The 26108-nt window shown below is 41.4% G+C and overlaps 1 pseudogene; it reads left to right on the forward strand.

The window, feature by feature from the left end:
• The first annotated feature begins 22107 nt into the window (after positions 1-22107).
• LOC132223886 (TCF3 fusion partner-like) lies at positions 22108-22843 on the forward strand (annotated as a pseudogene).
• The last annotated feature ends 3265 nt before the right edge of the window (positions 22844-26108 follow it).

The following is a 26108-nucleotide window of genomic DNA, read 5'->3' on the forward strand; positions in this document are numbered from 1 at the left end:
AGATCTTAAAAAAGTAAAAATGGTTTGCTGCAACACCAACCAATGGTGATTATCCCATAGACAATATTTATCAGATGCCTTTCAGGTCAAATCTTTTCAAAATGAGGCATAAGGTGGATTTAATTGCAGTTTAAGGCAGCTTATGAAAAGTCAGTAGTGAGTACTTGTGTGTCAGCCTCCTGCTACTTGGCCCAGCAGCAATTAGGGACAAAAGGGAAAATAAAATGTAATTAGAGAAAGACTACTATCTTCCCTCTATTGGCTATCCTTAAAGTTACTATCTGTTGTCCTCTGCATACACATTTTTACTCAGATACCTTGCCTTTCCCTTAATAAAGAATTATCTAAGGTTAAAATTTTTACTTATTTCGCACAAGTATTAATATCCTCAGTTTACAGATGAAGAAACTGAATGACAGAGAGGTTAAGACTCTTAACCAGAGTCATATGGCTAATAACTGGTGGGGCTGGGATTATGAATTCAGGCACTCTGGTTCCAATGTCCATGCTCTTTACCACACTTTCTAAGGGGACAATTCTGTCAGAAGAAATTCATGATGAAGACAAACAACGGTCTAAGGCAGTGGTTCTCAACCTGTGGGTCGCGACTCCTTTGGCGGTCGAATGACCCTTTCACAGGGGTCGCCTAAGACCCTCCTGCATATCAGATATTTACATTACGATTCTTAACAGTAGCAACATTACAGTTATGAAGTAGCAACGAAAATAATTTTATGGTTGGGTCACAACATGAGGAACTGTATTTAAAGGGCCAGAAGGTTGAGAACCACTGCCCTAGATAAAGAGCAGACTAGGATCAGGGCACTGACTGAAGGAATTCAGTATGCACTGTCTCTTCAACTGAACAAGATTGAACTTTGTATCTATTCTATTGATCTGTAATTGTAAATGTTCTATAACTATAGTTTACTTATTGGCATTGCCTATAGAACTATAGAATTTTACCTTTAAGTATAGCTACCATCTTTTTGGTAATATAAGAAATATTTTTAAAAGAGAAGGATGCCCTTGTAGTCTTATAGCCATTTCAATTATTATTTGAATATTAATAGAGCAATTTATATGATCCTACTGTCTATCCGCATCCCTCTGGAAAAATCGTTAAAATCTCTAAGGACTTGATTTATTTTTTTGTAAAGTGAAGAGTTATAGTAGATTAATTATATATATAACTTTCAGCTTAAAAACATTGTCTGTTTTTTCATCTGCTAAGTGCTTAATAGCAAGTCAATCAATACACATATTGGATAAAACCCTTACAATGTAATTTAGAGAAAAATATAAATGCAAATGGCAAAAACAGAAAAGAGTTGGAAGGGCACACACTTAACCTGTACTGTTCATTTGGCAATTGATTATGCATCACTTTGTGACATTACTCCCACCATTATTTGAATCATGTTTTAAATAGCTTTATTATATTCATTTGATTTATTCAACAAATAATTATTAAGCACCTACTAGTGCCAGGAATTGTTCTAGACACTGGACATAATGGGTTAAAAATCTAGTGTAGCCCTGGTTGGTGTGGCTCAGTTGGTGTGGCAACCTAAGGGTTGCCAGTTCAGTTCCCAGGGCACATGCCCACCAGGTTGCTGGCTTGATCCCTGGTAGGGGGCAGGCAGGAGGCAGCTGATGTTTCTCTCTCTTTCTCGCTCTCCCTTCCTCTCTAAAAATATCTATAAAAAGTCCTTTAAAAAACTGAGTGCATTTGGTTTTGCCAAAGAGATTAAGATTACTTTTGCAATAAAGACTACCTGAAAGATTTTATAATTGCATTCAGTGATGCTTAGCACATGGTAAATCCTCAATTAATTGTTTTGACTTAGTTTTAGCTTTTGGCATAGACAAAACCTAATCTTTGTACTAGAGACCTATTTTCCCTAAAAATAAGTAGATCTACATGATTTTTAATTGAAAATTTGCAATAGATGTGGTGAAATTCAAGACATGTTACTTTGGCTCCCTGCTCTTATTAAATTATCAAAATTCTGTGATCACAAATATGTACAAGGTGGTGTAGGGAATATAAAGAAGAATAAAATATCTTCATCCTTGATGCACTTAACATAAAATTAAACAGAAGTTACAGAAGACCTAAAAGTAAACAATAAGGACATACATTTATTTCACCTTACATAAAAGGAAATTGGAAGGTAAGGCAGTTTTAGGAGCGGGTACTTGAGAGACTCAATAATGTTATTAGGGCCTGTATTCATTGTGTTTTTACAATCTGTAATCCTCGGTAAGTTGGTTATTTCCCATATAGTCAAAAAATACATGCAGCAGCTCCAGATATCACCCATTAACCAAAAATTACCTAAAGACTGGAGCAAAGCAAAAGAACGCATCTCTTCCTTATGCTTTTTTTAAAAAAAACAATAAAGATAAAATAGATAACTTTTCCAGTCAAAAGACTTCTTTTAATGTCTCCTTATACAGAACCGCGTTACTAACCTATGCATAAACCAAGCTCTGGCAAAGGGAATGGCATTACCATGACTGGCTTATACCAGTGAGTTTTAAAATTTTAAAACCACAACCCACAGTAAGAAAATAATTTATATTTTACTATGTAACACACAAACACGAACATACACATGTGCATACTCATATTAAACTTCACAAAATAATTCTTACAGTTAATGTGTGTAATGTACTTTGATATTATTTGTAATCAATTTCTTCAATTGAAATGCTAGTAAAAAATGAATAGGAGATAATACAAATTCATTTTATTTTTTGAGGCCAGCATTATCCTAATACCAAAGCCAGACAAAGATACAAAAGAAAAGAAAACAACAGGTCAATATACCTGGTGAAAATTGATGCAAAAAATCCTCAACTAAATACTTAATTACCAGGTGGGATTTATCCTTGTGATGCAAGGATGGTTCAACATATGAAAATCAATCAATGTGGTACACTATATTAACAGAACAAAATATAAAATTCACAACTTAATATCAAATAATGCAAAAAAAAATAAATGTGGAAACAGCATTTGACGAAATTCAACATCCTTTCATCATAAAAATCCAACAAACCAGGAATCGAAGGAAACTACATCAATGTAATTAAGGCCATATATGAAAAGGCCACAGGTAACATACTCAACAAAGAAAAACTGAAAACTTTTCCTCTAAGGAAAAGGAAAGGATGCTCACGTATGCCATTTTTATTAAACAAAGTACTGAGAAAAGGAAACATAAGGTATCTAAATTAGAAATGAAGAAGTAAAATTATTTTTGTTCACAGATTACATGATTTTATGTGTAGAAAACCCCTGAAGAATCCACACATACACACACACATACACACACACTAGTAGAACTACTAAATACAGCATAGTTGCAAGAAATATATCAAAAGTCAATGACATTTCTATATAATAACAATGAACAACTGAAAAGGAAATTAAGAATACTATTTCAGCCCTAACTGGTTTGGCTCAGTGGATAGAGCGTCGGCCTGCGGACTAAAGGGTCCCAGGTTCGATTCCAAACAAGGGCATGTACCTTGGTTGCGGGCACATCCCCAGTAGGGAGTGTGCAGGAGGCAGCTAAATTGATGTTTCTCTCTCATCAATGTTTCTAACTCTCTATCCCTCTCCCTTTCTCTCTGTAAAAAATCAATAAAATGTATATTTTTAAAAAAGAATACTATTTCATTTATAGTAGCATCAAAATAATACAATACTTAAGAGTAAATAACCAAGGAGGTAAAAGGCTTGTACACTGAAATCTACAAAACATTGCTGAAAGAAATTAAAGAAGACACCAATAAATAAAAAGACAACCTGTGTTCATGAATTGGAAGACTTTATATTGTTAAAATGTCAATACTACCTAAGTGATCTTGAAATTCAATGCAGACTCTATGAATCCCAAAGGCATTTTTTTTCAGAAATAGAAAAAAAAAGACAAAAATTTATATGGAATCTCAAAGGACACCAAATAGCCAAAATAATGTTAAGATAAAGCTGTGGTACATTTATACAATGGAATACTACGAGGCCATACAAAGAAGGAAATCATGCCTTTTGCCACAGCATGGATGGACCTGAAGATTATAGTGCCAAGTAAAATAAGCAAGTCTGAGATCTCACTTAGAAGTGTAATTTAATGAACAAGATAAACTGATGAACAAAATAAAAACAGAGGCATGGGTACATGGAACAAACTGACAGCTGTCAGTGGGGAGGTGGAGAGGTGCTCAGGGGGTACTAGATGAAAGAAGGTGAAAAGTTTAAGCACATAGATAAAACACAAAGGCACAGACAGCAGAGTGGTGATAGCCAGAGGGAAAGGGGATGGGGGTGGGTGGAGGTGAAAAAGGGGAGTATAGGGGGACAGGAAGAGACTGCTTGGGGCAATGGGTGCACGATGCCATGTGCAGATGATGTTTTATTGAGTTGTACACTTGAAATATGATGGTTTTGCAAACCAATGTGTACTTTTCCCCAAATCTCAGTAAGTAGTGAATATCATGACAGTTTTATAGTAACAAACAATGGCTTTTATATAAAGCATTCACAAATGATTTCTAGACTACGATAAAAAAGGGGGTTGTGTATTACATAAACAGTGAAAAAGAACTATTAAACAGAAGCAACTGATGAAAGTAAACAGCAGAACTCAAGGAAGTGTTCAGTATGTTCTATACAGATTAAATCACATGATATATCTTAATAATATTTAGATTAATTGCAATAAGTAATTTTAAAAAGTGTGTGCAGAAGGAAGAAGGGAAAGGAACTTATATTGAAAGACCAAAATGGAGGTGTTTTTGGTTTTTACAGACCTTACTGGGTAACCAGTATGTATGTCAATGCCCTCCAGCCAAAGGTCACTAGAAACACACCTGTAATTGAATAAGTTTGGTTTATTGCTTGTTTCAGGGAGGGAGAGTGCACACCATGGCAACTCATGAGTCCTCTTAAGAGAATTTAGAGCCCTAGCCAGTTTTGCTCAGTAGATAGAGCATCAATCTGCGGACTGAAGGGTTCAATTCTGGTCAAGGGCAGGTACTTCAGTTGCAGACTCCTTGCTGGCCCCGGCTGGGCCCTGGTTGTGGAGCTTGCAGGAGGCAACCAATCTATGTGTTTCTTTCACATTGATATTTCTCTCTGTTTTTCCCTCTCTCTTCCACTCTTTCTAAAAATCAATGGAAAAATATCCTCAGTTGAGTATTTAAAGAAAGACAGTTTAGAAAGGGCTTAGTGCAGTAGTCCCTCGTTACCCACTGGGGATATATTCCAAGACCCAGAGTTGATGCCTGAAACCACAGATAGTACCAAACCTTATCCTATCTAATAAAAGAGAAACATGGTAATTAGCATACAACCGCTACCCTTCCCATTGGCTAATCAGGGCGATATGCAAATTAACTGCCAGCCAAGATGGCAGCTGGCAGCCAGCCAGCTTGAAGCTAACATGAGGCTTTCTTGCTTCAGTGACGGAGGACTCCAACGTTCCCCGCCTGCCGCTGCAGGCCTCTGAGCTGCAACTCTAAGCAACTATGTTACAAATATAGAAGCTAAACAAAACCCCAGAAACCTGCTTTAGTCCGTCGGGCTTCAGCCAGCAGGATCGCAACATTGCTTCAAATACAGAAGGTAAACAAAGGCCAGAAACCTGCTTTTAGCAGCGGAGGCCTAAGAGCTGGAGCCAAGCCTCAAAGCTAAAGCTGGCCCAGAATAAAAAAAAAAGAAAAAAAGGAGCGGTTGGGAGCTTCAGTCACCCGCCAGCCTGAAAACAGCCCTCAGCCCCTCACCCAGACTGGCCAGGCACCCCAGTGGGGACCCCCACCCTGAAGGGTGTGTGATCAGCTGCAAACAGCCATCATCCCCTCAGCCAGGCTGGCCAGGCACCCCAGTGGGGACCCCCACCCTGATCCAGGTGGCGCCCCAATCCCCACCCCACGGGCCCTGCTCTGTGTGTGATGGGGTAGAGCCATAACCTCCCCATTGGCCCTGCCCTGAGTGTGACAGTGGCGGTGCCCCAACCCCCTGATCGGCCCTGGTCTGTGGGTGATAGAGGGCAGTGCCCCAACCCCCTGATCCGCCCTGCTCTGTGTGTGACACGGGGCGGTGCCCCAACTCCCCTATCGGCCCTACTCTGTGAGTGACAGGGGGGAGCTCCTCAACCCCCTGATCGGCCCTGCTCTGTGCGTGACAGGGTACGGAGCCCCAACCACCCTGATGGGCCCTGCTCTGTGTGTGACAGGGGCAGCGCCTCAACCCCCTGATTGGCCCTGCTCTATGCGTGAAAGGGGGTGGCGCCACTACCTCCCTATTGACCCTGCCTTGAGTGTGACAGGGGGCGGTGCCCCACCCCCCCAATCGGCCCTACCCTGAGCGTGACTGAGGGTGGCATCGCAACCTCCCAATCTGCCCTGCTCTGTGCATGACAGGGGGCGGCACCCCAACTCCCCAATGGGCCCTGCTCTGAGCCCGACCAGGGGCTGCACCTAGGGATTGGGCCTGCCCTCTGCCACCCGGGAGCAGGCCTAAGCCAGCAGGTTGTTATCTCCTGAGGGGTCCCAGACTGCGAGAAGGCACAGGCCGGGCTGAGGGACCCCCCCCCCCCCGAGTGCACAATTTTTGTGCACCGGGCCTCTAGTATTATATACATACCTATGATACAGTTTAATTTATAAATTAGGCACTGTAAGATATTAACAATAATAACTAATAATAAAATAGAACAATTATAATAATACACTATAATAAAAGTTATGTGAATGTGGTCTTTCTCAACATATCTTATTGTGCTCTCTCACCCTTCTTCTTGTGATGATATGAGATGATAAAATACATACATGATGAGATGAAGTGAAGTTAATGACCAGGCATTGTGATTTAGTCTTAGGCTACTGTTGACTTTCTGAAGGAGAACCACTTGCTTCAGGTGATCCTGGATCATGGTGCCATGATGTTGATGGTTGGATATCATGAGCAGATGATGTCAATGGTTAGGGAAATTTAACATTTTTAAACTGTAATTCATCATGAGTCAATGAAACAGTGAAAAGCAAAACTGTAGAAAGGGAGGAACTACTGTATACAGAATTTGGGCTCATGTTAAGTAATTTGGGGAAGGGTTTAAGGATGCAGTCTTTTCTCTGGAAATGAATGCTATCAGGAAGTGGATTAATTTCATGATTGAGTGTCTTAATAATTCTTACTTAGAAGGGGAGACTGGCCTGAGCTTAAAGCTGTAATTGAGCCCAGTCAGTGTGGCTCTGTGGTTGAGCATCAACCTATGAACCAGGAGGTCACGGTTCAATTCCTGGTCAGGGTACATACCCAGTTGCAGGCTTGATCCCTAGTGTGGGGCATGCAGGAGGCAGCCAATCAATGATTCTCTCTCATTATTTATGTTTCTCTCCCTCTCCCTTCCTCTGAAATCAATATAAATAAATAAACAAACAAACAAACAAATTTGTAATTGATACAGAAGCAGCAGTCACAAATATTAGGTACGATAAGGGGATGTTTATTCATTTTTGTGACTTGGACAATGTTCATACTTTGTCTATGTTCAAAAATGATTACACAGTGGTCTTTTTGCCTTAATACATTATAATAATAGAATGGCCTCATTTCAAGTTTGTGGTCTGTAAGATTGTTTATGTTCAACAGGAGAACACCAAGATCTAGTTGTGTGTGCCAGGCCAGTTCCACAATGTCAGGGCCTGCTTGTTTTCTTTCTCAGTTAGAAGCATTTCATTATCTGCTCTTACCCCATTTTCTCTGTTTTCTTGTTGAGTTCTTGCTATAAAAATCAGACGTTTTCTAATTTATCTATCTATATAAAAACCGAAGTGACTGGCCAGTAGCTGTGACATGCCATGACTATCGGGGGCAGATGCTCAACGCAGGAGCTGCAAAGCTATAGCAACTTTGCAGAGTGCCCTCTCACAATCCAGGACCCCTTGGGGGATGTTGGACTGCCAGTTTCAGCCTGATCCCCGCAGGTGAAGCCAAGGGACCCCACCTGCTGTAGGGACCCTGCGCACTCTGCAGACACCCTTTGAACCCTGGTGCCACCCCAGGTGCGGCTGGCCAGGGAGGGACTGCGGGAGGTTGGCTCCGGGGTGTGTCCTGCCCATCTTGCTCAGTCCCGCCCTGTCGACCACCTTCTAACTAATTTCCTTTCAATGTGCACAAATCCATGCACCAGGCCTCTAGTATTGTTATAAGAGGGGAGGGATGGGAAACTAATATTTATTGAGCTCATATATTAGGCACTATTGTATGTATAATGATGCATAATATAATTTAAAAATAGTAATAACCTTAAGGCAGATAGCATCTTCACTTTACAGAGAAAGAAATGAGGCTTAGAGAGCATAAGTAACTTGCTCAAAGTTGCAGAGCTGGTAAAGGCTGATTTTGAATCCAGATCTGTCTCTAAAGCCTCATGTACTGTGGTGCCTTGCTGGAGATTTAGGAATACAACCAATTCTTTATGCCTGCATTATTTATTTAATAAAATATTATATTCAGAATTGAAACATGGAGAACTAATAATTCCTTGAATTCACAGTTTTATCTAATATTTTTAAATTAGAGCATGTATTTCAGATGACAGAACCTATAAGGAAGTACATGATATAGTCCTATTATACCAGACATTGTAAATACCCAAGGGACGGGGAGAACAAAGCAGGAAAGAATAGAGTGTTGAGGACTGCATGTATGAATTGTCTGCCCTAAGAGACATTTAGACACTGACAATTTAGAGATAAGAGGTTCCTAGAGGTAGTGTCTTAGTATAAAGATCAATTCCATTTTAGTTTCAATAGCTTCTGTCACTTGGCCCAGAAGTACAGGCCCAGCCCTACCCCAATCTCTAGAAGCCATCTGGCTGTGAGGTAAGGGAAAATGTAAAGAAACCTGGACTAACAACTTAGCATAAAGTCATCCTTCCTACCACTCCCTTTCTGACCTAATCATCTAGTCCAGTGGTCGGCAAACTGTGGCTCGCGAGCCACGTGTGGCTCTTTGGCCCCTAGAATGTGGCTCTTCCACAAAATACTGACTTCTGCACATGGGCCACGAAGTTTCAATCACACTGTACATGCACGCCCGCACGTGGTATTTTGTGGAAGAGCCACACTGATGGGCCAAAGAGCCGCATGTGGCTCGTGAGCCACAGTTTGCTGACCACTGATAGTCCAACGATTTCCACCAGTATGCCATGAAAGCACACTGATGTGCCGTGAAAAAAATTTAAATATGTAATACCTGACTATTTAGTCAGGGGCACTGACCTTTTTTCCCTTAGATTGTCAAGTACAAAAATGACAACAGCCAATATAAGAATAGCCGTCCAGTGTGAATGAATCAAAATTGTACCTATATTTTGTCAGATCGGCCCCCCCAATTTTTTTTAGTGCTCCACAGAAATTTAGTTATTAGTTTATGTGTGCCATGAAATGAAAAAGGTTGAAAATCTCTTATCTAGTGCAACAAATGGGCTCTTACCTTGTTTCTGATGAATATGTTTCTACTTTATAATCCAGTTACAGTAACTAAATTATCCTCATGAGGAGTCCTCACATTAATTCTCTTTTCCATTACACTAAGTGAAGAAGGAAACTTTCAGCAGGCATATTCCTCTTTTCACATTTTGTTTAATTGCTTTAAGGATTTACACCTTAGTGATTAACCACTCCCTTTATGGGCTACTATTAATGTTCAAATCTGGGAGTCAAAATTAGAATTAGTTTGAACCCCAACTCTTCTACTTAACTGTCTTGACCTCACTGAACCTCAGATCCACTATCCTGAACATGGAGATAATAATGTCTATCTTTAAGGGCTATTGGAAATGTGAGGTGCTGTATATTAAGGCTAAGTAAAGTGCCTGAAACATAAATGTTCAGGAAATGGTAGCTCTCTTGTTTTTTTTTTAAATTCAGGCAAAATTAACATAACATAAAATTAACCATTTTAAAGTATATAATTAGCAACATTTAGTACATGTCCAGTGTTGCACAACTATCACTTCTGTGTAGTTCCAAAACATTTTTGTTATGGTCAAAGGAGACACAGTAATTCCTTGATAGCTCCAAAATGCTTTGAACCCTGTGGGTGGTAATGCAAATGACATCACAATGAGAACATTAAGATCATAATTTAACACTCCATTCCTTGTACTCTAATCTCAGATGTGATGCTATCTGTGAAAGTTCTGCAAAATAGAGGTATGATTTTGAGCCTACTTTCTTTAAAGGTCACTTTTAGGATTTTTTCATCTCACGTAAGGTCAGCCTGCAGGGTTTTTATAGCTTAGTTGTCCTTTCCACCTACCATTATACCATGAAGTTTCATTTAAGCACCTTACTCAGCTAGGTTTTATGCCAACTTCTTATAACACAATTTATCATTGATCCAGACTAGGCGTTTGCTAATTCACTCAGAATTAATTGTGCACTTTAATCATTTTCATTGAATCAGTTCCCATGTCTATAGCTTTTATAACCATAAGTAGTAGCAGCATACTGATTAAATTTCCCCATCAGTTGTGTAAGAGATATGACCACAAATTTTCTTTATAAATTTCCTTCTATGTCTCATAAACTGGCTTAGAAGCAATTTCAAAAAAGAGTGAAAGGTTTGCAATGATAATGGTGTCCATGGAATAAATTATCTTTTTCTTTCTTAGGATAATACTCAGACGTATATATTCTTATTTGTTATGATGGTGTTTGTCAATGTAAGAAATGTCCAAACCTGTAAAGAATTTGTATAAGAGTTTGAGCCAATCTGATGATATGCCAGGGAGCAAGATCTGAAATGCTCCAGAGAAGAACAGTTTTGCAGTTTCTTTTATGCATTTGAAATTAAGGAGGGGACCTAAGGAAAATTACAGGGAGGTGGGAGAAAGCAAGATGGAAATTGGATTATGGGATAGCTAGGATTATTTGCTTTCTTGAGGGTAGTCTTAAGAAGGAGGGGGTCCAGCCCGACCAGCATGGCTCAGTGGTTGAGCATCGGTCTATGAACTAGGAGGTTACTGTTCGATTCCCAGTCAGGGCATATGCCTGGATTGCAGGCTTGATCCTCAGTGTGGGGTGTGCAGGAGGCAGCTGATCGATGATTCTCTCTCATCATTGATGTTTCTATCTTTCTTCCTTTCCCTTCCTCTCTGAAATCAATAAAAACATATTTTAAAAAAAGAATGAGGGGGCCCAAAAGGATGGTTCATGCATTAGAAGAAGAGATCTAAAGAAGTATTTCAAAGGTGTGTTAGCCTAGATGCAGAGAAAAAATGGACAGGGCTTGCTTAAGTCAAAGATAAACCTTTTACTAAAGAAGTTACATGCTTGTGGCAGGACTACTCACTGTGACCTGACCAGCAAGGAATTTATGATCAGATCACCCTCTGAGGTTACTTTCCATAGAACTCTTTTCATCCATGTCTTGTTACAGTCACAATTAATATTTTCCATTTCAGTGTAGCTGTTAATTTTCATTTTGTATGAGAATTTTCAGCCCCTTTAAAAATGTTTATAGTATAACAGGATATAAGCTCTTTTACATTCAGCTTTTTAAAAACACAATTTTTAATGAGGTAGTTGTGTGTTCCAGTGGATAAAATATTCTTTAGAAATAGAGAAGTATAATTGCTTGTTTTGACATATTGCTAGAATGAGAGAATACAAGACTAGAGGTCTGTTAGGAAACCTGGGTTTCAGACCTGGGTTTCAGTCTGCAACTAAATAGCTCCGTAACCTTTGAAAAGTCACAACTTCATATAGGGACCACAGTGTTCTTGATCTGTCACATAATTTCATCTCTCTGTTACCAGACTAAAGGGGTCTGTTTTCCGACTCTCATCAAAGCCCAATAAGACACAAAAAGGAGCTTGCAGCAAAGAAAGTAAGGATTTATTACTGGAGGAAGTGGGGCCATGTAGCTTCTGGATGGCTTCCAGGGAATGGGTTACATAGTGGAAAAAAAAATCACTAATCATGGTAACTAAGGTAGTTAGGGTCTCGGTCAGGGTCATGGTCTCTACTGATTGGCTGGTGCTAGGGGTAGTTGATCAGTGCTTTTAGCCCTAATGTTTCCCATGGTGTCATTTCCTCTAGTTTCACCACTTTTTTGGCTCTGCAGCTGAAACATACTGAGGCCTAGATGTTATCTCTAGTTTGACTGAAACTCTGTCTCTAGGCCCTAGGGTAAATAGACTTGAGGCTTTGTTCCTAAGATTATTCTATGCTGATCAGAACCTCACTGTCCTGAGGCCTTAATGATAAAAGGAGTGGTCATGCAAGGGACAAGGAGTCAGGTGAGCCACAGTGCTGGATGAGGCCAGTTTGAATCAAAAGCAGAGAAAGGAGAAAATGTTGTATTGAATAAATGAAGTTTCTGGGTGGTTACATCCTATATACCCCATTAGGATGCTGTAAAGACAAACTCAAAATGTTCCCAATTTAACTATCTCCACCATCTCTTCTCCCAACTCTCTTTTATGCTCCTAATTTTCTGGAGATTTTTCTTCTTTATTCCATTATCATTGTTTTAGGTCAAATCCTATTCATCTTAGGCTTCTGGACTATTGCAATGGACTGGTCAGCCTGGCCTCATCCTTTTCCTCCTCCAAACGATCCTGTACTTTACAAGAGTTACAATCTGAAAACACAATCTGATTGTGCCATTCCCTGACTTAAAACCTGAAATATCTCCCGTTGCAAAGTGATAAAATGTACTTTTAAAGTCTGATATACAAGGTTTTTGGATACAGCTTCATCCTACCTTACCAACAATGAACCCATCATGCATCATCTGAAATTATTTGTATCGTTTAAATCTTCAGTAATCCTACTATGAAAGATGCTTATGATGTACCATGCAAGATCCCTGCATCCACATGACTTCAGCTCAGACTGGTTGAAGTTCAATGTAGCATTGCCAATATCTGGAACTGAGCATGAGTCACAGCATTTCCCTGCACATGATTTCCTGGAAGGTACAGAAGATTGCTAAACTACATACAGGTGCAACCTAAAAGTGTGAGGAGTTAATTCCCCAGAGATGGAGAAGAACTCTAACCAAAGGAGGATGAAGTCAGCGGATAAATGTTCCAGCTTCCCTGTTCTATGTAGAGATGATATGAGGCTTGTTCTTTACAGTTGCTCAGAGAGCTCCTAGCAGGATTGAGTTTCAGTTGCTCACAGGAGTTGCACCTTATTTCTTTGGATGTGATACTTGGGGCCACTTCCCAAATAAACTACCCATATCCAGTTCTTGTTTCAAAATCTGCTCTCTAGGTAACCCAAATTAAGACACCTTCTCATATTTTTCTGCTTGATCTTTTTTGATCATTAACAGAAGTGTGCCAAAGTCTCCTACTATGATAGTAATTTTGTAAATTTCTCCTTACATTTCTATTAGATTTTTTATATGTTTCAAAGCTCTCTTGTTAGATGCCTATAGTTTTATTACTATTTTATGTTCTTAGTGGATATGTTATTGGCACCAGAAAAGGTGTTATTGGACAGCCCCGAGTCAGAGGGAGAGGGCTATCCCCTCCTTGGTTCTTGTCAGTATTGTAAGAAAGATTTCAAAGGAGTGACAGACAGCAGTGTTGTAGCAAAGCTTGCAAATTTATGAAAGAATCAAAGCAAGCAAATTTATTAAAAATGTCCTTGGCATAAAACACAAATGGGCACCCAACTAGTTTGAGCACCCTGTCTGGTGGAGGTTTAGGGTTTTATACTTTTCTTTCTACAGGTTTCAAAGTTCCTCTGCTGGATAAATATCTTGGGCTCAGACTAGATTTCAAGGCCCCCCTTTTACTTTGTGTGGCTTTTCCCAGAATTTATGAGAACATCTCACAATTTTATTTTGGCAAGTCCCAAGACTGCTGACTTCTTTGTTCAGCAAATGAGATAAAACTCCCTTTTTTTTCTTTCTTCCTTCCCTCCTCCTGCCCTTGGCTTGGAACTTCCTCACCTTGTGAGTAATATAGATTTGGTGTTTTTTTTTTTTCATATCAAAAGACTACTAGCATGAGTTTCAACCTCTAACCTAACCTTGGGAGGGAGCTTCCCCATGATGCCATGAGTTTGCTCTAATATAAACTAAGAAAAAATATAAGAACTAGAAACAAATATTGTAGTCTTGTTGGTAGGTTTGATTTGCACAGTGATATGGATTAGCAATCCTGCAACTAATTAACTGGTATATGTATTCTGGAATTTAACAAATAAGTAATCATATTGTCAATAATGAGAATCAGCAACCTCACTGTTGGAGAAAGAACTACAAATAAGGAAAAGGTGAAACCTAGGACAAACCCTATAGTGTTGAATTGGAGTTATAGGTATCAATGTCAATTCATGATTTTTGAAAGATAGATTGACAGATAGATATATAAATATAAATGCGGGTATGTGTGTATACATGCATATAGGTCATAGTTTTGTACATTGAGAGATTGTAGAAACAAATATATTGTAGTACCAGTGAGCACACCCAGTGCCAAGTTTTTGGTTTCTAAATATCATTCTCTGATAAAGGAAAAAAGGCTCCTTATAGAAATTACTGATTTCAGTGTTAGGTCAGAGAAAGTATAAGAAGATTCTGGAACATCTTGTGGTGCCAGAAAATAAAGAAGTTCTCAAAGCTATCATGGGGAAGATAAGTTGCAGGCATGAGGCTCATACATATTAATTGTACACAGTTTAATGATCAAAATCAGGAAATTAACATGGATACATTATTTTTTATTTTTTTAAACTTCTTCATTGATTAAGTTATTACATATGTGTCCTTATCCCCACATTACCTGCATCCACCCACTCATGCCCTCACCCCCTGTTGTCTGTATCCATTGGTTAGGCCTATATGCTTGCATATAAGTCCTTTGGTTGATCTCTCCCCCTTACCCTACCACTCCCCTACATTCCCTCTGAGGTTTCACAGTCTGATTGATGCTTCTCTGTCTCTGGATCTGTTTTTGTTCATCAGTTTATGTTGTTCATTATATTCCATAAATGAGTGAGATCATGTGATATTTATCTTTCTCTGACTGGCTTATTTCACTTAGCATAATGCTCTCCAGTTCCATCCATGCTGTTGCAAATGGTAAGAACTCCTTTTTTACCACAGCGTATTATTCCATTGTGTAGATGTACCACAGTTTTTTAATCCACTCATCTGCCGATGGGCACTTAGGCTGTTTCCAAATCTTAGCTATGGTGAACTGTGCTGCTATGAACATAGGGGTGCATATAGCCTTTCTAATTGGTGTTTTTAGTTTCTTGGGATATATTCCTAGAAGTGGGATCACTGGGTCAAATGGGAGTTCCATTTTTAGTTTTTTGAGGAAACTCCATACTGTTCTCCACAGTGGCTGCACCAGTTTGCATTCCCACCAGCAGTGCACGAGGGTTCCTTTGTCTCCACATCCTCGCTAGCACTTGTCCTTTGTTGCTTTGTTGATAATATCCATTCTGACAGGTGTGAGATGGTACCGCATTGTCTCTTTCATTTGCATCTCTCAGATGATTAGTGACTTTGAGCATGTTTTCATATGTCTTTTGGCCTTTCTTCTGTCTTCTTTCGAAAAGTATCTATTTAGGCCCATTGCCCATTTTTTGATTGGGTTGTTTGTCTTCCTTTTGTTACGTTGTATGAGTTCCCTGTAAATGTTGGAGATTAAACCCTTAACATTTGCAAATATGTTCTCCCATGCAGTGGGTTTTCTTATTGTTTTGTTGATGGTTTCCTTTGCTGTGCAAAAGCTTTTTATTTTGATGTAGTCCCATTTGTTTATTTTGTCTTTAGTTTCCATTGCCCTAGTATCAGTGAAGAAATTGCTTCAGCATATGTCTGAGATTTTGTTGCCTGTGGATTCCTCTAGTATTTTTATGGTTTCCTTTCTTATGTTTAAGTACTTTATCCAATATGAGTTTATTTTTGTGTATGGTCTAAGTTGGTGGTCTAGTTTCATTTTTTTTTGCATGTATCTGTCCAATTTTCCCACCACCATTTATTGAGGAGGCTGTCTTGACTCCATTGTATATTCATGCCTCCTTTGTCGAATATTAATTGAGCATAGTGGTTTGGGTCGATTTCTGGGTTCTCTATTCTATTCCATTGATCTATATGTCTGTTCTTGTGCCAGTTCCAGGCTGTTTTGAGAAAAGTCGCTTTGTAATACAGCTTGGTATCTGGTATTAAGATCCCACCTACTTTGTTCTTCTTTCTCAGGATTGCTGCAGCTATTTGGGGTCTATTTTTATTCCAGATGAATTTTTGGAGAGTTTATTCTCGGTCTGTGAAGTATGCCTTTGGTATTTACTGGAGAGTGCATAGAATCTATAGATTTCTTTGGGTAGTATGGACATTTTCATGATGTTGATTCTACCAATCCATGAACGTGGTATGTTCTTCCATCTTTTTATGTCTTCCTCTATCTCGTTTTTCAGTGTCCTGTAGTTTTCTGTGTATAGGTCTTTTACCTCCTTAGTCAAGTTTATTCCTAGGTATCTTAATTTTTTTGGTATGATGGTAAATGGGATTGCTTTTTTAGCCTCTCTTTCTGTAAATTCATTATTGGTGTATAGAAATGCTGTAGATTTCTTGGCGTTAATTTTGTATCCCGCTTCTTTGCTTAATTTATTTATTAAGTCTAATAATTTTTTGATGGAGTCTTTAGGGTTTTCTATGTACAGTATCATGTCATCTGTGAATAAGGACAGTTTTACTTCTTCTTTTTCCAATTTGGATGCCTTTTATTTCTTCTTCTTGTCTAATCACAATGGCTAGTACTTCCAATACTATGTGGAACAGGGGTGGTGAGAGTGGGCATCCCTGTCTTGTTCCTGTTCTTAGGGGAAATGGTTTTAGTTTTTGCCCATTGAGTATGATGTTGCTTGTGGGTTTGCCATATATGGCTTTTATTATGTTAAAGTATGAACATGGATACATTATTATCTCATATGTAGACCTTATTCAAATTTCACCATTTGTCCCAATATGGTGGTCCTTTGTAAGACTGTGAAATAACGTCCTGTCTGCAACTTACTCTGAAACATTTCAGGGGAAAGTTAAAGAAGAAAATGAAAGTGGTTAAATGTTAACATTTTGGAAATCTGGGTGAATGCTATACCAGAATTATTTAAATACCAGAGGCTCAGTGCATGAAAATTCATGCACTGGAGGGGGGGTCCCTCAGCCTGACCTTCCCCCTCTCAGTCTGGGAGCCCTCAGGGGTGGGAGGTGACACGGAGATCAGGGGAACGCGAAGCCCCCATCACACCTCTGCCCATTGACCCCCTCCATTCCATACTCACCCCTCCCAGTTCCTTCATCTATATATATAAAAGCCCGAGCAACCAAACGACCAGAATGACTGGTCACTATGACATGCACTGACAACCAGGGGGCAGACGCTCAACACAGGAGCTGCCCCCTGGTGGTCAGTGTGCTCCCACAGCAGGAGTGCCACTCAGCTGAGACCCATCCCAGCAGCCCAGCAGCTCGGTGCAGCCACTCACTCCCTCAGTAGTCCTGCAGGTCCAATCTCTGGAGAATGGACCAGGCACCAGTGGACCAGCACTGCTGGCAGGATCCTGACAGTGCCGCCAGCCTCCTGGAAGTCATCCTTGGGCACTGCAGCTGCTTCCCCTCCCTAGATGCTCTGCAAGGAAGAAACACTATAAAATCAGTGTCCAGGTGGCTCCTGACAACCTGTGGGAATGTCAGCGGGATGGGTCCGGATCCCAGGCTGGCAAGGGCATCCCACCGCCTGCCCAGAGGGCCAATAGCTTCCCGGTCCCCCCACCCCCTCAGGATCCCACCCATGCACAAATTTGTGCACCAGGCCTCTAGTGTATTTATATGCATATATGCATAGCCCATGGACGCACTATTGTCTGTATCCATGGGCTATGCATATATGCATATAAATTCCCTGGTTAATCTCTTCCCACCTTTTAAAAATTAAAATCTAGATTTCATTAGACTCCCTATTCTCCCTTGTATCAGACAATAACCTTAGCAACTTTACAATTTCTTTTCTGCTTTCTCCAAATTAATATCACCTGGGATTTTAGTTCCAAATAATTATAAAAATGTTTTGATATTTTGCACCTACAATTATTTACACTTAACTACAAAATTTACTGGTTTTATTGCTTTTTGCTTTTTTTTTTTTTACCTCATATCATTTTTATGGAAGCTTTTGGAATTTCTTTATCCTTTCTTCCTTTCTTAAAACTTGGTGTTTAATAATTTCACCACAATGCACTTATATATAACTCCTCTTTTGTTTATCTTACTTAGCACTTAATGGTTTCTTTCCCTCTGAAGAGTAGTATTTTTATCATTTCTTAAAAATTATATTTTATTATTGATTTGATAACTTTCTCCTCTTTCTTCTTTTTATTCTTTCATCTTAGAATTTTGCCACATGGCTGTTGAACTACTGGATCTAACATCCATGTCTATTATTGCTTTCTCAATATTTCTATTTCTTTTTTTCTTTTGCACTGTAATAATTTTTTTGGGTTTGCTTTTATAACACACATTTTTTTTCTTTTCTTTTGTCCCATGATGCTATTATAGATATCCATTACATGCTTTATTTTATTTACCTTTTATGTAGTTACTAGAACTTACCATTGGTTTTGTTTTACATCAGTATTTTCCTTTTTTATGTGTTTGATAACTTTTCTAATGCTTCTGAGAACATTACTTAAACTCATTTTAAAGTCTTTGTCCATTTGCTATATTTACTTTCTTTTGATATTAGTTTTTTGTTATTCACTTTGGTAGGTTTCTTACATGGTGTCTATTGTTCCAATATTAATTGGTGTTTCTTGCTTGTGTGATCATTTTTGAGATTTTTTATTACCTCTTCTATAGAGGTTGTTTTTGTAAAGTAAAGCCTGTCTATGATAATTGAGGGGAACAAACATAATTTGCTGCTACATGGAATGTGCCAGTAATTTATCATTTAGGTGTGGCAGCTAACAACTACTTCCATTTATTATGAGCAAAAGACAACAGCAAAATTTGTACCCAAGCTAAAGTATTGTACAAGAACTGGCCCCCAGAGGCACAGTTATCCAAGCCACTCAGAATATAGCTCCCCATGAAGTATGCTGAAATTCTCAAAGGCTCCTTCTTGCTCTTTATATAATTGATGCTGGGCTTGAAGATCTCCAAATCACTCTTATTTTTACGGTAGTCTTAACATGTATTTTGGACTGTGGTTTATTTTAGTTTTGTTTTTCCAACTACAATGGGAATGATTCACAACCTATAAACTCATGTGTGCTAAAACTATCACATTCTTTACTTCTTATATATTAACTACCTAATCCTCTGAATCTTATACTTGTAATTATAGTTGAAGTGTTTAATCATGTTTACCCTTCAGCTGTGACAGTTATGCTTTATGAACTTGTTACTAACTAATTGCTAGCTTTATGAAATTATTAAGAGCATGGATTTTGGAGCCAAATGACGTGAGTTCTAATCTTAGCTCTGCCACTTCGAAACTGTGACCCTTGGGCAAATTATTTAACCTCTCTGTTAAACCTCACTATAGCTCAGTTTCTTCATTTGAAAGATGGACATGATCATAGTAAATAGTTCATACAGTTGTGAGGATTAAAAAAGTTTTTACATGTGGAGAACTTAAACAGTACCCAGTACATACACCCTCTCAGTAAATGTTATCTAATATTCCTATTATTTGATCTTTTGTTTCATATCAGCCTTCCCTTTAGAGCTGTCATGCATAATAAGTAGCCACTGGCCATATGTGACTATTTAAATTGATTAATATTAAGTACAATTTAAAATTCAGTTCTTCAGTCACAGTAGTCAAATTTCAAGTGCTTAATAGCTACATATGACTAGTGGCTACCATGTTGGACAGTGTAGATATAGCACATATAGATTATTACAAAAAGCTCTATTTGACAGTATTGCCCTAATACAGTGGATCTCAACCTTCTGTCCCTTTAAATACAGCTCCTTATGTTGTGACCCAACCATAAAATTATTTTCGTTGCTACTTCATAACTGTAATGTTGCTACAGTTATGAATCGTAATGTAAATATCTGGTATGCAGGATGGTCTTAGGCGACCCCTGTGAAAGGGTCGTTCGACCGCCAAAGGGGTCGCAACCCACAGGTTGAGAACCGCTGACCTAGAACAATGGTTCTCAACATTGAATACACATTAAAATCAACTGCAGGCTTTGAGAAATTCTTGAGCTCTGGCCATACAATAGACCAGTAAGTCAGATTCTTCCTGATTCAGTTTTGGGAGATTTTATTTTTCCATTTAATCCATATTGTCCAGCTTGTTGGCATATAGTTGTTCATAATATTTTCTTAAAATCCTTTGTGTTTCTGTGGTGTCAGTGGTTACTTCTCCACTTTTGTTTCTGATTTTATTTATGTGGGTCCTCTCTCTTTGTTTCTTGATGAGTCTGGCTAACATTTCATCAATCTTGTTTATTCTTTCAAAGACCCAGCTCTTGGTTTCATTGATTTTTTCCATTGTTTTCTTAGTCTCTATGTCACTTAGTTCTGCTCTAATCTTTATTATTTCCTTCTTTCTACTTACTCTGGGCTTTTTTTGTTATTTTCTTCCTTGTTCTTTAATTGTAGCATTAAATAATTTATTATTAATTTTTCTTGTTTTTTGAGGTAAACCTATAGTGCTATGAGCTTCCTTCTCAGGACTGCTTTTGCTGTGTTCCAGAGATTTAGGGTTGTTGTGTGTTCATTCTCATTTGTTTCCAGGAAGATTTTTATTTCTTTCTTGATCTCATTGGTAACTCATTCTTGATCTCATTGGTAACTCATTCATATATAAATATATATATATATATATATATATATATATATATATATATATATCCTATCTAATAAAAGAGAAAAATGGTAATTGGCATACGACGATACCCTTTTCATTGGCTAATCAGGGCTATATGCAAATTAACTGCCAACTAAGATTGGCAGTTAACTGCCAACATAGGCGCAATGCTGGGAGGTGAAAGGGGAAGGAGGGAAGAAGCTGCCTGCCGCTGACTGCAATTGGAAACCCAGGCGGCAGCCAAGAGCCAGAGAACCGAGCTGCCTTTGCTCGGAGAAGCCAGGCCTCCTTTGCCGGCTTCTGTGACAAGAGAACCTGGCTGGCTTTGCCGGCTCTGGGCCAGTAATGGGAGAAGCTGGGTGGGGCAGGGAAGAGGCGGATGTCTGCCTGGCTTCTCAGATCACTGATCACCAGTGATGGGAGAACACCCAGAGGCGGGGCCAGAGGCCAGGCTGCATAGCTGCCTGGGGACACCATCTGGACCCCAGGGGCGACGCAGCCAGGCCCCAGAAGGAGACCCAGAAGGTGACCCAGGCGCTGGGGCTGCGTTGCCGCTGGGGCACGCGATCCGGTCCCCCCGGGGGTGACGCAGCCAGGCCCCAGAAGGAGACCCAGGGCCCGGGGCTGAGTTGCAGCTGTGGTACGCAATCCAGTGCCTGGGCTGAGGAGACCCAGAAGGAGACCCAGGCGCCGGGGCTGTTTTTGCCGCTGGGGCACGCAATCTGGTGCCCAGACTGAGGAGACCCAGGGCCCAGGGCTGCGTCGCAGCTGGGGCAGGCCATCCGGTCCGGGGGCGATACAGCCAGGCCCCAGAAGGAGACCCAGGCACCAGGGCTGTATCGCTGCTGGGGCACGCGATCCAGTGCCTGGGCTGAGGAGACCCAGAAGGAGACCCAGGGACCTCGCAAGAGGAGAGTCTCCATGGTCAGATGGCGTGGTGTCGGGACAGGAATAAAGACCCGAGGTGACTCAGATGCCTGGCCACAGGTTTAGACCAGCCAGCAGGGCCTTTCAGTTGGGACTGGGGTGGGGGTGGGGCGAGGAAGGCAAGCCGGAAATAGAGAACTACAACTCCCAGGAGGCTTAGCGGCCAGGGCCTGGGTGCCTGGCTGTGAAATCTGATGGGCTGTAGTTTTGCAAGCCACTTTAAACTAGAGGCTTGCAAGGTTGGAAGTTCTGCACCTGGAGCCAGGGGGAAACGGAGCTGGAGCAGAGAGAGGGGTCCATGGCAGCCATGGGCTTTGAGGAGTTCTCAGCACCTCCGGCTGGGAGCTGGCGCTGCCTCCGCTGAAGGTGGTCACATCCTGGAGAGCGAGCTTGAGACCGAAGTGGAGTTCGTGTCTGGGGGTCTGGGCAGCTCCAGCCTCCAGGAGCGAGAGGAAGAGGAGGAGGCAGCCTGAGGCCAGCAAGGGCAGCGCCAACAGGAACTCAATCGCAGGAAGTACCAGGCGCTGGATCGGCGCTGCAGGGAGATTGAGCAGGCGAAGGAGGGGCTCCTGAACAGGCTCCATCAGATATAGAGGATAACACGGAGACTCCAGCAGGAGCGGAGGTTCCTCATGAAGGTGCTGGACTCCTACGGTGACAACTACCGGGCCAGTCAGTTCACCATCTTACTGGAGGACGAGGGCAGCCAGGGCACAGACGCCCCCACCCCAGGCAACGCTGAGAACGAGCCTCCAGAGAAAGAGGGGCTGTCCCCGCCCAGGAGGACGCCAGCGCCCACAGAAGCCAGCATCCTGGCCCCTGGTGAGGGGCCCAGCAGTTGGAAGAGGCGGCGAGTGCCATAGGAAGGGCACTGGGCAGGAGTCCCGCTGACTCCGGAGCTGGCCCCCGTGCAGATAAAGGTGGAGGAAGACTTTGGCTTCTAAGCCCTCGAGGCTCTGGACTTAAGTTGGGTTTCTCGGGGGCCAGACAAGCTGCTGCCCTACCCCACCCTAGCCAGCTCCCCCTTTGACTGACCCCCCAATAAACGGACCCGATGCAAAAAAAAAAAAAAGCTTATAGAGGCATGTTTATAGGATCAAATAGTATAAATATAGATGTAACAGGACAATACAAAGAGAACCTGGCTATGATGATAACCTGAATGCTGCCTCTGTGTCATTCCTTCTTTGGGAACCCCTGGACCTGCTGGGGCTGGACCCCAACATTCCTCTTCTTATAAGGACTTCAGTGAGATGGGCTAAGGGTCCCACTGGAACTGCCACAATTTAATGTAATCCCCTCTTTAAAGATCTTATCTCCATATACAGGTACATTCTGAGGTTCTGGGGATTAGGATTTTAACATACATTTTGTTGATTACCCAAATCAGCCCTTAACATCCAGCATGTTTCAGAAAGTAGATTCCTACAGGGTTATTTACCAAACATTCAGAAGTATTTTTAAAAGAGCTAAGCCCCTCGCCCACCGTGTGGGCCCCTCCCAGCGAAGAGCGAAGGCCTGGGTTCCGGGCACTGGAGGAAAACTGGTGCCAGCAGCCAGGGGAAGGGGCCCCCAAGGGGCCCCAGATTGCGAGAGGGCACAGGGTGGGCTGAGGGACCCACCTGAGTGCACAAATTTTTGTGCACCGGGCCTCTAGTATATATATATATATATATATATATATATATATATATATATATATAGAGAGAGAGAGAGAGAGAGAGAGAGAGAGAGAGAGAGAGAGCCAGGAGCCATCGCAACTGAACGGATGACCAAATGGACGACCAAACAGGCTGAGTGGGGCAACAAAGCCAGCGGGGGGGTGGGTGGGGCAGTGAGGGAAGACCAAATGATTGAACAGCAGGCTGTATGGGGCGACCAGGCTGGCAGGGGGGTTAGTGAGGGACAACCAAATGACTGAACACCAGGCTGCATGGGGTGACCAGGTTGGCAGTGAGGGGCAGTGAGGGGCGACCAAATGACTAAACAGCAGGCTGCATGGGGCAACCAGCCCGGCAGGGGGGTTACTGAGAAACGACCAAATGACTGAACACCAGGCTGTGTGGGGCAACCAGGTCAGCAGGGGTGGGCAGTGAGGGCCAACCAAATGACTGAACAAAAGGCTGCGTGCAGCGACCAGGCCAGCATGGGGGGCAGTAAGGGGCGACCAAATGACTGAACAGCAGGCTGTGTGGGGTGACCAGGCTGGCAGAGGGGGCAGTGAGGGGCAACCAGGCCAGCAGAGGGGGGTGACCAGGCCAGCAGGGGAGGCAGTGAGGCACAACCAGGCCAGCAGAGGGGGGCAGTGTGGGGCAACAGGCTAGCAGGGGGTGCAGGGTGGGGTAACAGTCTGGCAGGTGGGGGCAGTTGGAGGTGACCAGGCCAGCAGGCAGGGGAAGTGAGGGGCAACCAGGCCGGCAGAGGGGTGGCAGTGAGGGGTGACCAGGTTGGCAAGGGGGTGAGTTTGGGGCAACCAGGCTGTTGGGGGGGCTGTTGGGGATGACCATGTAGGCAGGGAGGGGCAGTTGAGGGCAACCAGGCTGGCAGGGGGAGCAGTTAGGGGCAATCAGGTCAGCAGACAGAGACGGTTAGGGGTGATCAGGCGTGCAGGGAGGCCAGTTAGGGGCAATCAGGCAGGCAGGCAGGTGAGCAGTTAGGAGCCAGTGGTCCTGGATTGTGAGAGGGATGTCCGACTGCCATTTTAGGCCCGATCCCCAGGATTGGGTCTAAACCGGCAGTCGGACATCCCCTGAGGGGTCCTGGATTGGAAAAGGTGCAGGCTGGGCTGAGGCGACCCCCCTTCCATGCATGATTTTTGTGCACTGAGCCTCTAGTTGTTTAATAACATGCTATTTAGCCTCCATGTGTTTGCATGTTTTTGGGTGTTTTTACTGTAGTTGATTTCTAATTTCATTCCACTGTTATCTCAGAAGATGCTTGATATGATTTCAATCTTCTTAAACTTGTAGAGACTTGTTTTCTGTCCTAAAATGTGGTCTATCTTTGTGAATGATCCATGTGCACTTGAGAAGAATATATATTCTGAAGCTTTGGGGTGAAATGTTCTATAAGTGTCAATATCTGATCTAGTGTGTCCTTTAGATTCACTGTTTCCTTGTTATTTTTTTTTGTCTGGAAGATCTATCCAGTGAAGTCAGTGGGGTGTTAAAGTCCCCTACTATGACTGTTGTTGTTGATCTCTCCCTTAAAGTCCTTTAGGAGTTTTTAAAAAATATGTATTTAGGTGCTTCTATATCGATGCATATATGTTTATCAGGATTACAACCTCTTGATAGATTGATCCCTTTAGTCTCTTGTGATGACTTTAATTTTGAAATCTATTTTTTCAGATATGAGTATTGCTAATCCAGGTTTTTTCTTTTTCATTTGCATGGAAAATTCTTTGCCATCCCTTCACTCTCATTCTGTGTGAGTCATTTGGTCTGAGGTGGGTCTCTTGTAGACAGCATATAATTGGGTCATGTATTCCTATCCAGTCAGCTACCCTATGACTTTTTATTGGAGCATTTAATCCATTTACACTTAAGGTTATTATTGATAGGTACTTATTTATTGCCATTTTAATTCTGTATGCCTAGGTTTCTTTCCCTATTTCTTCTCATTATAGCATTCCATTTAGCATTTCTTGTAATGCTGGCTTGGTGGTAATGTACTCCTTTAGCCTTTTTTTGTTCAGGAGGCTCTTTATTTGACCATCTATTTTGAAAGATATCCTTGCTGGATATAGTAATCTTGGTTCCAGAGCCTTGATTTTCATTATTTTGAGTACTTCATGCCACTCCCTTCTGGCCTGTAGGGTTTCTGATGAGAAATCAGGTGTCAGCCTTATAAGACCTCCTTTGTAGGTAACAGTTTGCTTTTCTCTTGCTCCCTTTAAGATTCTTTGTCTTTAATTTTTTGGCATTTTAATGATATGTCTTGGCATGGACCTGTTTGGGCTCTTCTTGCTTGGGAGACTCTGTGCCTCCTGCACTTGTATGACTTTTTCCTTTACCAGGTTAGGGAAGTTTTCTGGCATTATTTCTTCAAATACATTCTCTATTTCTTTCTCCCTTTCTGCCTCTTCTGGCACACCTACTATTTGAATACTGCTATGTTTCATGTTGTTCCACAGCTCCCTTAAACTGTCCTCCTGTTTTTTAATTGTTTTTTTTTCTTTTTGATTTTCTATTTGAGTGATTTTTTCAACCCTTTCTTCTAATTCACTGATTCATTCCTCAGCTTCCCTTAACCTGCTCTGTATTCCTTCTAATAGGTTCTTCATTTGTGCTATGTCAT

Source organism: Myotis daubentonii, chromosome X, assembly GCF_963259705.1.
Source record: "Myotis daubentonii chromosome X, mMyoDau2.1, whole genome shotgun sequence".
Taxonomy (NCBI): Eukaryota; Metazoa; Chordata; class Mammalia; order Chiroptera; family Vespertilionidae; genus Myotis; species Myotis daubentonii.